The 15,176-nt window shown below is 42.9% G+C and overlaps 2 protein-coding genes across 7 annotated transcripts in view; one reads left to right on the top strand and one right to left on the bottom strand.

Annotated features, from left to right (window-relative positions):
* Nucleotides 1-1,650, bottom strand: part of SLC25A42 (solute carrier family 25 member 42) — a 94,720-nt gene extending 93,070 nt beyond the window's left edge. The window contains exon 1 of the mRNA XM_007489269.3: nt 1,481-1,650. The gene's annotated coding sequence lies outside the window, so the exon portion shown is untranslated. The remainder of the gene's footprint in view (nt 1-1,480) is intronic.
* Nucleotides 1,651-1,857: 207 nt separating this feature from the next.
* The window catches only part of SUGP2 (SURP and G-patch domain containing 2), a 69,168-nt gene continuing 55,849 nt past the window's right edge, over nt 1,858-15,176 (top strand). Inside the window, exons 1-3 of one of the 6 annotated variants that reach the window (XM_056822166.1) lie at nt 1,858-4,047; nt 8,512-8,722; nt 9,755-9,802. The gene's annotated coding sequence lies outside the window, so the exon portion shown is untranslated. Of the gene's footprint in view, nt 4,048-4,080; nt 9,803-15,176 lie in introns of those variants that run through there. The other 5 variants (XM_056822160.1, XM_056822163.1, XM_056822162.1 and 2 more) reach the window with 5 other exon arrangements.

Below are 15,176 nucleotides of genomic sequence, written 5' to 3'. Positions count from 1 at the left end.
AATGAGCTGAAGAAAGAGCTGATGTTCAATAACTGGATCCTCCAATAAATTTGAAGGCTAAATCAAAAGCCTGGGGGAAAAACATTTCAAGGTGACCCTGACATACAGCAGGACAGAAAAGCCAGTGACAGGTTCTAATGGAATATTCTTACACCACATTATTGCCAGTAAGAGATAAAGGAAAGTTAAAAGGGTTTTCTTTCATCCTATTGAAAACTAAATGTGATAGCTTCTGGCTTAAAAAAAAAAGTATTTCAATAAATGTTGCTGAGCTCTAAGTGTTATGTACCTTTAAGTTTAAAGGTAGTCTGAAAGAGAAAAAAAGTCAAAGGGGAAAAAACTGCTAGCTAGAGAAACACAGCTGATTACACTATTACCTATTGGGGCTAAGTAGCTGAAACATTAGCTCTCAATCAGGAGATTTCTTTTCTCCTTCTAGCTTCCCAGGTCCAAGGACCACAAACTCAAAGCTTGGAGCGGGAGAACAGTTGAATAATCAAGGCTGAGGATACAAGTGCCCTCACCTATCTACCTAAGTCTCGACAATGAAGTGCAGTCCATATTCAAATTCAAATCCAGTCAGTACTAACAGCGGTCAGCAGCAGTGAAACCACCTCTTCCCCCATCCCATGCCACCCTCAGTTCCCCGCTATCTTGTGCAGTTTTTCTCTGACGCTCACCCTAGCATTTTATCAGTTGCCGTTAGCAGTTTTGCCCCATCTCTTCTACAGAATGAATGGCAATGTGTGTGCATGTAAGGGGGTGGGGGACACAAGGGGTAAAAAATGAAGGAAGAAAGGGGAGGGGTGGAGTGTTCCAGGACATTTTTGGCAGTGGAGTAAGGTGGGAGGAGGTACCTGCGCGTTTAGTACAGTGCCAGGCATAGAATAGGTGCTTAATAAATACTTCTTCCCTTCACTTCCCCTCCCTTCCCAATAGGATTTGAGATGTTTGAGGTTAGGGAGAGAAAACAAATAGTGGTAAATGAGTAGTAACAATCAAGATACTAAGGGAGCCTGTGAGGGGCTAAAGATCTAGAAGTTTGGGGGGGAGAGGGGGAGCGGTTGAGTCAGATTGGAGGGCGGAGTTCTGGCCACAGTTCTGGATGTCTGGGAAAGGACCCGAATTTGATGGAGGACAGTAGGAAGAAGCAACATCAGAAGGGGGGAGCGTGAGGGGTAAGAGACCTACGTTTGGGGGCGGAAGGCGAAGACGTCTGTTTACACTTAATTATTTGGGGGTGGGGCGAGGGAGGAGGCGGGACGCTCAGTGGTCTTTGGGCATTGACAGGCCGTCCCCGGACTGGCTCGAGGGAGGAGGGTGAACGGGGCGCCGCAAGAACGTGCAGAAGGGGGAGCGAGCCCCGGCTGTCAGGGAGGACACGCCACGGGCCACCTGCCTCGGGGTCGGAAGAGAGAGGAGAGGAGACGCCGCAGCTCCCACCTCCCGCCTAAGGCCGGTCCCATCCCCTCACACTCACCCCGCGGCCGCCGCTCCCGCTACCCCCTCGACTCTGCTGGGCCTGTCACCCGCCTCAGGGCGCCCGTCGCTCCCTCCGCCTCACTGGCCGGGACCAGCCGCCACAGCCATCCAGCCCGGCCCCGCCTCACGCACCCTGCGCCGGGGGCGGTGGTGGAAGGAGGGGGGCCCTCCCCGCGCCGCCTGGCGTTCCTATTTGTTGGCTTTTCCAGCCGAATCCACCCATGAACCAATGAGAAAGTCGCATCCGCGGGGCGGGGTGGCGAGGTGGGGCTCGAGACAGCAGCTTCTAGCTTGCGGGGGTGGGCACAAGAGAAGAGAGCGGTAATTGGTGAGAAAAACGCGGTCGGCAACGGACCGTTGACCAATCGCCGTAATGTGGGAGGGGCTACTATCCAAGCTGCCCCGGGGTAGTGGGGAAAAGGTTAGTGGGTCCTGTAGCTAGTACTGGGCGGCGCACGTGTGCAGGTGCTTGACGTTCTCTGGGTGTTCTTCGCTCAGGACTGGGGTCGTCTCTCTCTCTTCTCCAAAGGAGAGCGGACTTGTTTCGGTTCATATATCGAACCAGGTTCTGGATTGCGGCCTCCCAAGTGCCTCCATTCTACAGGGGACTACACACTACGTGGACACAGATAAGTAACTAGGAGATATGCGAGTAAGAAACAGAATGCACTGGTGCTTAGAGTAGTTGTCTTGGAATCCGTAAGACTTGAATTCAAATTCTGCCTCGGACACAGTAGGTGGGTGATCCTGGGCAAGTTACTGCACTGCTGTCTGCCTCAGTTTCCCTATCTATAAAAATGAGAATAATAATAGTGCATCTACTTTCTAGGGTTGTTGTGAGGATCAAACGATAAAATTAATAAAGCTCTTGGCTTAATAGTGCCAGGCGCATAGTGGGTGTTTAATAAATGCAGGTTCCCTTGACCAAGTGTTCCTAAAGACTTACATTTCCAGGAAGAATTTTTGTACACCCCTCTATTTGCTTCAAACAGTTCCTCTGCATCTGCCACTCTTCTCCCTGTGTGCCCTGAAAACCATTTATTTCTCTGGGCTTCAGTTTCCTCCTCAGTAAAATCAGGGGGTTGAACTAGAAGACCTCTGAGGCCCAGGTGAGCTTAAATCTGGTCTAAGAAATCTTAGATGTGTCACTCACATGACAAAATCGGAGATATTTCAGTGAGATATACTGAGTTATCAGGGGTTTACAGGTGTCCCTGCATGCAGACAGGACTCTAACCAGCCCCACTTTACATTTGGTCTCTCTGAGACTCCAGTAAAGCAGGTGGCTTTTTTCATTACAGCAAGAAAGCCAACTGTTTGATGGCCCATTTCCTCATTTACCAATCTGTCAGGCCAAGGCAGACCCTCACTTTGAAAGTCTGGCCACTTACACCTTCCCTCTACTTGTTGACCTCCAATCAGCCAGCCTCTATATTCTTTACTCTCTTCCTAAGTTCACAGCTGCATTCCTGGTTTTCTTACCACATGTCTGACCTATCCTCAGTCTTTTCTGTTAAATCTTCTTGCAGATCATGTCCACTAACCAGGAGTACCCCCAAGTCTCCATCCTGGGCCCTTTCTCATCTCCTTTATTCTGTCTCTCCATGATCTCATCAGCTTCCATTGGCTCAGTGATCATCACTATACAGATGATTCTCCAGTCTGTTTGTCCAGCCCTGACCCCTCTCCTGACTTTTCTCTCTTTCATCTCTGGCTGCCTAGTGGACATCTTGAACTGGATATCCCACAGACACCTCAAAGTCAACAGGCCCTACCCAGATAGTAGTAGTCTCTCGGTATCCGAGAATGACAATTGTCTTTGTGCATCATCATCTATTGGTGTACCCTCATGTGGCTTTGAAGTCCAAAGGCTGAGGCGCACAGTTTGTGGCACATGGGGCATGGGATGCTCGTTGTTACGGGAGGTGCAGTTGTGGCCTGGTGCCGGCGTTGACACGCAGTGGCAAGACATCGACGTCGCTCATCTTCAAAGGTGGTGGCAGCATGGTGAATGTGGGTTCGCCAGCTGCTTCTGTCAGAGGCAGCGAGTCCTAGTTGCTTTGGTGTAATGCCAGCCCACTTCAAGTTGGACTTTAGCTGATCCTTGAATCTTTTCTTTGGTCGGCCTTGTTTCCTGAGTCCAGCTGACAGTTCACCATAGAATACCTGTCTTGGTATTCGCTGTGGGTCCATGCGGATGACGTGTCCAGACCATCGTAGCTGGGTTCTGAGGACCAGGACTTCGATGCTGGTGGAGTTGGCTCTGTCGAGGACTTCCTGGTTGGTGATTCGGTCCTGCCATCGGATCCTCATGATTGACCGGAGGGAGCGTTGGTGGAATTGCTCCAGCTGTTTCATGTGCTTTCAGTACAGTGTCCATGTCTCACAGCCGTACAGGAGCGAGCTGAGGACCACTGCGTTGTACACTTTGAGTTTCGTCGCAGTGCTTACACCGCTGTGTTGGAGGACTTTGCAGCACAGCCACCCGAGTGCCTGGCTGGCCTTTTGGATCCTGGCATTGATCTCGTGGTCTAGGGACCCATCGTTGGTGATGATGCTGCCCAGGTACTTGAAAGTGTTGACATTAGAAAGCTGCGTGCCGTCTATTATAATGCACGGCTGGTTAGTTGGTCTCCCTGGTGCAGGTTGGAACAGCACCTCTGTTTTGCTGAGGCTGATAGTCAGGCCAAACAGTTTTGTTGCGGTGGAGAACCTGTCCACAATGGTTTGGAGATGATTTTCTTGGTGGGCCATCAGAACCCATTGTATTTATCACCAAACGTTCCCTTTTCCCAACTCACCTACTGCTATTGAGTAGCAGGACAAGAAACCATTCAGGCTTACAACTTGGGTATCATCCTCAACTCTTCACTTGCACTCAACCCCCATATCCAAGCTGTTGCCAAGTCTTTTCCTTTCTGTTTCCCAACATCTCTCCTGTTATCTCCCCATTTCCCCTTATCTTCACACTTAGCTGTTTGTTGATTTCTTGACTTCCTGGCTTGGTTGTAACCCTGAAAAAACTTTTCCCCTAACACTTAAGATAGTTTCCTTTTTATAAAATGAAGGACTGAAACTAGATTGAATCTAATACTTTACTGCCTCTTTATATTTTTCTCTCCTTTTGCTTCCAAGACACAACACTCCTAGTTTTCCCCCTACCTCTTCTGCCTCCTTCTGCCCCCCAAAGGGGTGATTCCCATCTGATCATTTGGGTACAAAATCAACTTCTTACTATACCTAGCAGTCCCCAGACAATTTATCACATCCAGTCCAGCCATTTGCCAGGTCTGCTCAAGTGTTTTGTACTTTGACCTACCATTGAGCAAATGCTCTCTTCTTCTATCCCTCCCTTAATCACTTCCTCCTCTTCCTCTGGGCACAGTAATCAAAGAAATACTATCATTCCTTTTGGAAATAGCATGACAGTGTAAGAATTGAAATAATATTTCTACCCAGATATATATTTTATAAAGTTTATTAGAAAGGGTAGACAATCATTCCTCTAAGTAACCTGACCACGTGTTGCCTGACCTGCCAGTCCCTTCCTCTTTTCCTCTTATCTGCCTGCTCTCTCTCCATGTTCATTTAAAAGCCCAGGTCAGGCTTTGCCCCTTCTTTTATTGACATTCAAAGACACTGTACTGGCATTTTAAGAATGTTGACGAACCAGGTCAGCAATCCAGGAGGGGGAGGGTATGAACTTCCTTGACATAATCTTCCCTGTGATCCTTTGGGAGACCGGTCTCCCCAATGGATCATTTAAATATAACTATCTTAAACTCTAAATACCTTCTAACTAAAAGTACATATAATATTGCGTTTTTCTAAAAGGAAGTTACAATAGTTAGAGATGAGAGTAAAATACAAAAACTGATTGATAGACGCATTGACAAAATACCAATTAGGGGGCAGTCCCCTTTGGCATAAGAGTTTACATTTAGAATAAGTATGTTCAACCCCCTTCAATTCAGTTCATTATATCCCAAAGTTCATCCTGAATCCCTTGATGGAGTGTGTGGCTTCCCCAGGCATCTTCACAGCACCCTCTCCAAAAGAATCTGCTCTCCTGATTCAGGATGTTGGCAAGTTTCCCTTCCTGAAATTTCTCCAAAAATTTCAAATCTTGCATTTTAGGATAAACACACAATCCTCCCTGAGGAGGGCGCCGATCAACACCAGAATCATACCCACATACATGACTGAGTTATGAGGTACATGAAACAATTATCAAAAGAAAAAACAAAAACCAACCACCCACAAAAAAGTCCCAAAATAAAAGACAAAAATTAAATTCTGTATAAAAATAAGAAGTACAGAAATGATAAAAAAAAAAACAAAATAAAATTCTTGTATAAAATTCTGAGCAAAAAATAAAAACCTGTAACAGGTTTTTGAATCCTAGCAAGGCTCCATTAAAGTGACCTCTGTCCCACAAGCCTGTAGGACAATAGCAGCAATACAGCATTTTACCCATTTGCAGCTAGGACTACAGAAAATTAATACTGATTTCATGTATTTCAAAAGTATCACCAAGGCTAGGAAAAAAAGAAAGAAAACAGAACAGAATAATATTTCTTATAAATGTATCGAGTCATATCACCATTCTGTACAAAAATTCAATGGCTCCCTGTTACCTTCCTTGAAAAATGGGGATTAAAAAGATAGCTCCAAGGGACCCATGATGAAAAATGCTACCCAACCATAGAAGGACCTGATGGAGTCTGAATGCAAACTGAAGCATGCCATTTCTCACTTTATTTCCTTCATGATTTCTTTTTTGTATGTACAATTTGTGTCTTCTTTCACAACAGGATGAATATGGAAATATATATTACATGATAGCACATTTACTGCCTATATCAGATTATAGATTATAAATTATCTAGAGAAGGGAGGAAAAGGAGGAAGGGAGAGAATTTGGTTTGCAAAATGTGAGAAAACAAATGTTAAAAATTATCTCTACATGTAATTGGGGAGGGAAATATAATAAAATATTCCTGAGAAAATTAATGGATCAAGGGCCTCCATAACTTAGTGATACTCAACCTTTCCAGCCTTACGCCATCTTCTTCCCTTTCACAGAATCTGTACATTCAAGCTACTTGGGAAGACTCTCTATTTCCTGAGTGCATGCTGTTGTACCTACATGCAATATGGTTTAGTGGAAGGATAGCCAGATTTGGAGCACATGTTGACAACTCATGTTCAGGAACCAGCTTTGCTACTTACTCCTCATGTGACTTTGAGCTGGTCACTAAACCTCACCTGTGCCTCAGTGTCCTTCTTGGTAAAATGAGGGGTTCAGATTAGATTCTGCCTGAGATACTGCCTACCTCTAAATCTATGAGAATTCTATGTCCTCTGGAAGCTGATGAGTTCCTGTGTTTCTCTCCTTTTATAAATTAAAAAAAAAAATTTAAGGTATCCTAAGCAGACATTCAATAAATACTATGTACCAAACACTAGTCTAAGGCTTGAGGATTCAAAAAAGGGCAAAAAACAAAAACAAAAACAAAAACAAAACCCCAAAGAGTCCCTGCCTTTAGGGGATAGTATTAAGGGGGGAGATAACATACCAGCAAGAATGCAGATGTGGAGTCCCAGCCCCTACATAAAATTCTTGTGTGGGTTTAATCACCTGTGGAGGGAAGCTAAAGACTGGGAAGGTAGTGGGTAAAGATTAAGGACTAGAAGAATGGTACATAGAAGGAGCAATGAGACAAGGAACAGAGAAAGAACTTCAGTGTCATTGTCAGCAGGTCAGCACTCAGAGAATCCAAGAGCTCCCTGACCACCCTGCACTGTTTTATTAAAGGATTCAAGGATTGGGGGTTTGCAGGATGTCAATCAAACAAGTAAAACAACAAAAGTATTACCATAGTATTGACAACCAATTACCAGATAAAGGAATGGATAGCAACACAATTGTACAGCAGGGTGCCCAGGAAAGAAGCTCCTTTGAAGGTGCTTCCTGACTTTGATCAAACCTTCTTCCTCCCAGAACACTGTCCCAAATTTACTCAGATGTTAATTTTAGGTCTTTGACATTACATAGCCTTTCAGACTGCAGATAATAGTAGAGGTTTAATTTTAAGTTCCACAAAATTTAAGTCTCCAATTTAAGGATTCAGGAATCAATCATGTGAAATATTAGAAACATATCCATAAGTCTGGTACATGAACCCTTTGCTCATTAGTCAGCTTTTGAGTAGATCTTTAATATCTTCATGATTCCTTATAACTGAAATCCTTCAGTAGAAACAATATAGACAAAATAAATGGGAGATAGTCAACTGAGGGAAGAGATTAACATTAAGAGACTAGTTGGAAGCCTTTGAAAGAAATACTTATCAGTTGTAATAGCTGAAGGGTAGGAAGGAGTCCTTCCTGAAGTAATTAAAGAAGTGACCTGAACTAGGTTCACCAGATTGATCCACAAGAAGGATTAGAACCCAGAGTTTGAAACCACCTCACCCCATATTTTTTTTCAAACCCATATCTTCCATATTAATTTTAAGGTGGAAGACTTATAAAGACTAGGCAATGGGAGTTAAATTACTTGCCCAGGATTAACTTTAATAACATCTAGGTGAGAATAGGCGTCAATCAGAAGACCCTAGATTAAGTGTGCAAAGGTCTTCCTACTAGAATGACTTTGCACAAGATTCATATTCAGGGGGATAGCTCCATGGCAGGGGTAGGGCAGCAGGCCTGGAGTTGGGAGGTTCTGGGTTCAAGTGTGGCCTCAGATACTTCCTAGTTGTGTGATCCTGGGAAAATCACTTAACCCCAGTTGCCTAGGCCTTACTCCTTTTCTGTCTTATTCTAAGACAGAGGGTAAGGGTTTAAAAAAAAAAAAACAGGAATCCTTTTCAATTAGGCCCAAAGATCATCAATAAATTATCAAATGAGTTGAGAAGGGAAGCAATTCCAGAAATCAGGGTGTGGAGTTCTTTCAGAAATTGCCTAAGGAGGAAGGAGAGGCTGAGACTGAGGCCAGATATCCTTCCCTGCCTCTTTCAACAGGAGTAGGACTTTTGCTTCAAGGGTTCAGCAGATATTGGTCCTCCCCTCTACTCACTGATGGCCAAAACATCACCCCAGGATGATTGGCAGGGACATCTACATCTTCTGGTGTCAAGGATGCATTGGAGTCACTGATAAACAAGGAGCTGAGCAAAGAGAGCAAAGGGACACTCCATGGATAGAAGGAAAAGATTTCTAGCTACCAGGAATGGTGAGTTATGTTTTTGCTACATGTGCTTTGTAAGATTAGGCCCCCTTTCCCCTCAATTCTGTATGTCCTGTGGGAAACTGTCACAGACCTTTAGCTCATGTTTGAAATTAGCTCTTATTTGTACTGCCTTAGTAAGTATTGCCTTTTCTAAAAGCTACATAAGACTGACTAATTGATGTACAACAGACAATTTTTTGGGAGAAGCGTACCAGTGGGGGCTCAAGCCAATGGCACAAGAGAAAGCTACCCCATTGCCCTCTAAGGATATCTCTAGAGACCTGAGGGGTATAATTACCCAGGTGGGCAGTGGCCAGATGGAGATTTAATGGTTTTAGAATGGTTGTCCTAGGACATTTCCAAAATTTAATGTCTTTTGTTTTGTTAGAGGAAGTAAAATTGCTAACCCTAAACTATAACTGTTTTTATCATATTATGAACCTTGCCTTGTTCAGTAACTTTACAGATGGTAACTTTAAAATATGGTAAAGATGTGTCTAATGAAATGAAGGAACTGTCATTTTAGACACCTCTCTCTCGTGTCAGTGCTTGAGAATAGAATGATGAATTAATAAAAATCATCTGTGGCAGACTTGTGCCAAGAACAGAAGGTACAATGTTAATGTTTTTTTCTTCAGTATAGAGCTTTATTTGCACCTCTAGTGCATTGACATGTATTACTGTTTATTTGTTACACATGGTGTTTTTCCTTACTAGAATGTGAGTTCTATAAGGGGAGGAAATATGTTTGACCAAAATTTTCTTTCTCCTCTAACACCTAGCTTCATGTTTTGCTTAAGAGCCCAAACAAAAGTCCTGTCACTCTTCACTCTGACTCCCCTCCTTTCTTACCTCCAGGGAAGGAACTCAAATGTAGCTCAGACAACCTTGGCACACTCTCTGGGTGCTTCAGTATCCTACTCACCTCATGTGACCTGGATCTCATCTGTGGGCAAAACTGTTAGGATTGTTAACTATTCACATTCCTAAGGCTTGATCATCCATTCCATTTTTTTCTTCCCTCTGATAGTACAGAAGTTGAATTCAGACCTTCACCTTGGAAGACCTGGCAGAGTATCTCAGGTACTCAGTCAATGTTTAGATTTGGCAAAATGAATTGCTCAAGGGGTGTAGGGGGAAAGAAGTAGTTAGGCCTAGTGAAGATTTGGATTAAGGAGACATAGGTTCTGGCCCCAAAACTATTACTCATTCACAGTCTTTGTGACCTTGGAAAAGTTACTTGCTCTGAGACTCAGTTTCTTCATCTTTGAAATGGAGTTGGACTATATCAAGGGATTCATCACTTTTGTTGTGTGTTCCTTTTGGCAGCCTGGTAAAGCCTATGGACCCTTTTCAGAACAGTATGGCTTTAAAAAAAAATTTATGGTATCAAGAAGTGCTGGGACAGCTAGGTAGCTCAGTGGATAGAGTACCAGGCCTGGGGGATCTGTGTTCAAATCTAGATTCAGGCACTTTCTAGCTTTGTGATTTTGAGCAAGTCACTTAACCCTGACTGCCTTGCCCTTGCTGCTTTCTTAGAATTGATACCAAGATAAAAAAGAAAGAAAAGTGCTAATTTTCAGTTGGCAACATAAAGATTTAATTTTTTTTCCATCAAAGTTCATAAGACCCCCCTTCTCCCCCCCCATATCTGCCAGACCCTATAGATCCCAGCATAAGAAAGCCTGGACTAGATCTTTAGGGCTCCATCTAGCTCTATGTATAAGCTTTGGCTACATATAAACCTTGGAATTTACACCAAACTTTATAACTGACAAGTTTATTAAGCACTTTATACTTGGGTTTCCTAGATGAGGCAACCAAGACTTAGCCAAATGCAATGATTTAGGCCAGATCTTACTCACACTACGAAAGGAGGCTGCCATACCTTTCTAAGGAAGGCTTCTGCAGGAAAGCAGGTCTCTGGCAGGGCTCGGTGAGGTTCTCAGAGTGGCTGCCAACTAAGGGAAAGGTCAGGAGCAGCTCTGCTGCCTTCTCTTTCTCCTTTGGCCCAATTGGTCTATTCCTGCCAAAGCCTGGGTTTGATTTCCATCATCCAAAATAGATCCTGGCTGAGCAAGACCCTAGTGTGCCTGCCATGGTGTAGGTAGGAGCAGGGGAGATGCTGGGAATGGGCCTCAGTATCTCATGTTCCCTTCCTGCAGCCTCTGAAATAAATCCTTCTTGAAAAGCTTCTCTTTTCTGAGAAAGGGTTGGGAGGTTCCTCCCTTTGTCATCTTACTTTTTCCTACTTTTCATAAGCCATTCCATAAAATATCAGACAATCCATAAAATATCAGAGTTGGGGTGGTCCTTAGGACATAGAAGGTCAGGGCTAGAAGACCCTTAGAGCAGAGGATGTTAGAGCTGGGAGGACCCTTAGAACAGAGAATGTCAGAGCTAGGAGGGAGCTTAGAGCAGAGAATATCAGAGCTGGGAGGGAGCTTAGAACAGAGAATGTCAGAGCTGGGAGGACCCTTAAAACAGAGAATGTCAGAGCTGGGAGGGAGCTTAGAACAGAGAATGTCAGAGCTAGGAGGGAGCTTAGAGCAGAGAATATCAGAGCTGGGAGGGAGCTTAGAACAGAGAATGTCAGAGCTGGGAGGACCCTTAAAACAGAGAATGTCAGAGCTGGGAGGGAGCTTAGAACAGAGAATGTCAGAGCTAGGAGGGAGCTTAGAGCAGAGAATATCAGAGCTGGGAGGGAGCTTAGAACAGAGAATGTCAGAGCTGGGAGGACCCTTAAAACAGAGAATGTCAGGTCAGTGGAATTGCTTGTCAGCTCTGGGAGGGGGAAGGAAGAGGGGAGGGAAAGAAATGAATCATGTAAACATGGAAAAATATTTTTAAAAAATAATAAATAAAAAAACAGAAAATGTCAGAGCTGGGGGAACCCTTAGGACACAGAATGTCAAAGCTGGGAGGAATCTTGGAACACAATGTCAGAACTGGGAATGCTCCTAGAACAGTGTCAGAGCTGGGAGGGCCCTTAGGGCACAGGATGCCAATACTGACATAGTGGATAGAGCTGGACCTGGAGTCAGGAAGAATGAGTTTGAATCTTATCTCAGACCCTTACTATCTGTGTGACCCTAGGTTTGTCATTTAACCTCTCTACCATAGCCACTTCCTCTGTAAAATGAAGAACGAGTTGGATTTGATGGTTTCCTAGATTAGATTCCATCCAGCTCTAAATCAAGAGTCCTTTAAGGAGCCCTTAGAACATGGAATGTCAGCATTAGGGGATTGTCCCAGAACATTGCATTATCCAGAGTAGCCAGAGTTGTCACAGATAATCATTGTCCAATATTGCTGTTACTGTATACAATTTTCTCCCAGTTGTTTATTTTGCTCTGTATCAGTTCCTGCAGATCTTTTCAGCTTTTCCTGAAATCATCTTGCTTATCAACCCCTCATTTTCCAATTTTTTGCCACCACAAAAATCACAATGTAAATACTTTTGTATAAACAGATCCTTTCCCATTTTTCTTATTTTTTTGGAGTACAAATCTAGCAGTGGTATTGCTGGATCAAAGAGCATGCACTCTTTTAAAGCCCCTTGGGTATAATTCCAAATTGCCTTCCAAAATGGTTGGATCACTTCATCTTTACCAGCAATGCATTAGTGTCCCAATTTTGCCACATTCCCTCCAACATTGATTATTTTCCTATACTGTCATATTGGCCAGTCTGCTAGGTGTGAGGTGGTACCTCAAGAGTTGTTTTGATTTGCATTTCTCTAATCAGGAGGGATTTAGAACATTTTTTCATAAGATTGTTGATAGTTTTGACTTCTTCATCTGAAAACTGCCTATTCATATCCCTTGACCATTTGTCAACTGGAGAATGTGACAAGGAAATCACTTTAAAAGACTGATATATATTAATTTAAGGTCGCCAAGGAATTCAGCTATGTAATTCCTAAATGAAACTTCAAGTCAGCAGTCAACCTTTTATGGAGTTTAATTACAAACAGGTTGAAGAAAGGTATTAGAGATAGAGAGAGAGAGAGGGAGAGAGAAAGGGGAGAGAGAGAGAGAGAGAGAGGGAGAGAGAAAGGGGAGAGAAGGGAATAGGGCTTAAATACCCCTTCTGTTTAGGCTGGGCCAAAAGGCCCAAGCCCTTAGATAGCTGGGGCAAAGAAAGGAGATCAGTCCCTATTACTCACGTGACCAAAAATGGAGAAACAGTCTCAGGGGCCTCCACCTCCAGCTTCCTTCAGAGCAAGCTTCTCAGAGCACCTCTCCAACCACTCAGAGCCAAAACTCTCCAACCAACCACCCCTCAGTCCTCAGACCCCTCTCTCTTTAAGCAAACCATCCAAGTTCCCTCCCCTCAGTTCTCACATCTACCAATCACTGTCCATGTCTTCCCTGTGCCAATGGTGGCTCTAGCTTAACCCAGGACCACCCAGAGGTCTGTGGCTTTGCACATGTCTGTTGAAGGTCATATTCTCAAATAATTAAATCTTTGATCCTTTGCTACAGCCCTTCCTAAATCCTGTTACCCTAAGTAGGGTAGAGATTGGAATAATTAAATTTTGATCTATGCAGCAGCCCTTCCTAAATCCTGTTAGGACTGAGTAGGGTGGAGATTGTAATTTCCAAGACCTGGTTCTGTCATTCCAAGTATCTCTATTGTATCAATTCTAAAATCAATCATGACTCAAAGAAATTCCTGTTCTATGCTTAAGCATAGGTCAAAGCCCTTTCCATTGTTCAGCAAAAGGTTTCTGTCCTAAAGTAATCTTAAGAAGGGAGGAGGAACCTCCCATGCCAATGGGGTTCACATTCCAATAGAGTTCCCACTATCAATAGGAAATTTTTCAAGTATGAAATTTCCCAATGGTGAAATTTCCAACATTTATAAGTCTAAGAAATTTTAAGGTTTACAAGAATGATTAGATTTCTTAGAAATTTGACTTAGTTCTTTGCATATTTGAGACAGTAAACCTTTGTCAGAGTTTTGTTACAAAAATTTTTCCCCAGTTTGTTGTTTTTCTTCTAATTTTGGTTGTACTGGTTTTGTTTGTACAAAGCTTCATCACCTTTTTATCATTCAGTGCTTCCTGATTTAGCTCCTCCAGGTTCTGGTCCAATCAGGAAGTGCTGAATGATAAAAAGGTGATGAAGCTTATGGTTGTAATATGGTTGTAATAGAAAACAGCTGTGCCATAAGAAATGAACAGAATGAGTTGAGAAAAACCTGGAAAGACTTATATGAACTGATGTAAAGTGAAGTGAGCAGAATCAGAACAGTACATAACAGAAATACTGTACAGTGATCAACTGTGAAGGACTAAACTGTTATCAGCAAAACAATGTTCCAAGATAACCATAAGGGACTTATGATAAAAAAAAAAAAACCCAAACCCTCTATCCATAGGCTTGGAATCTGATTGTAGATCAAGTATGTCCTTCTTCACTTTATTTCCTTCATGAGTTGTTTTTTTTTTAACCCTAATTTCCATCTTAGAATCAATACCTAGTATTGGTTCCAAGACAGAATAGTAAAGGCTAGGCAATGGGGTTTAAGTGACTTGTTTAAGTGACACAGCTAGGAAGGATCTGAGGCCACATTTGAACCCGGGATTTCCCATCTGTAGGCCTGGCTTTCAATCCAGAGCTACCTAGCTGCCCTCTCTTTCATGAGTTTTTTATTTATGTGTGTTATGTCTTCAATCACAACATGGGGAATATGGAAATATGCATTGCATGAAACCACTGTTATAACCTATGCTAACTATTTACTGCCTTGGGGAGGAGTCAGGAAGAGAATCTGAATCATAAAATGTCAGAAAACAATTGTCAAAAATTGTTTCTACCAGTAATTTAAAAAAGTAAAAAACTTAAAAAAAGAAGTATCTCACCTTTGGTTAGCTTGGAGGGTGAGGTGTGATCCATCTTCTAATTGGTTGGCTCCTCATCCTTATGACATGTCTTGTGTGCCTAACTTTGGAGACTCTTCTCTAAGTAATGAGAAAAAACATACTGCTTTTGGGTCTTGTGAGTTCTCAGCTCTTTTAAGCAGAGCTTAAAGCTAGAACTGTCCAGAGTTGGAAGGAGCGATCTTTTGTACTAGTAAACCCTCCATCACCAGAGGACCATTCAAGCTGGAGAACCACCTGTCAAAAATATTTGTAGAGAGGTGACTTTACCTAGTGAATGAGATTCTGTGGTGATAGATAATGTCTAGTCTTCCCTTACCCTACTGACCACTACTAAAAATGAAAACTAAAATGAACAAAATTTATTGTTTTTGCTGAGATGATTAAATTTTTAGTTTTTGGAAGGTAGGGGAACAACATTTGTTATGGCTTACTACATGCAAGGCACTATGGTCAGCACTTTATAACTCTTATTTGATCCTTAAAACAACCATGCAAAATAGGTACTGTTATGATTTTTGAAATACATTTGAGGAAACTGAGGTAGATAGCAGTTAAGTGACTTGCCCA

This window comes from Monodelphis domestica, chromosome 3, assembly GCF_027887165.1.
Source record: "Monodelphis domestica isolate mMonDom1 chromosome 3, mMonDom1.pri, whole genome shotgun sequence".
In the NCBI taxonomy this organism is placed as follows: Eukaryota; Metazoa; Chordata; class Mammalia; order Didelphimorphia; family Didelphidae; genus Monodelphis; species Monodelphis domestica.
The sequence above is the reverse complement of the archived record's forward strand: the minus strand, read 5'-3'. Positions and strand labels throughout refer to the sequence as shown.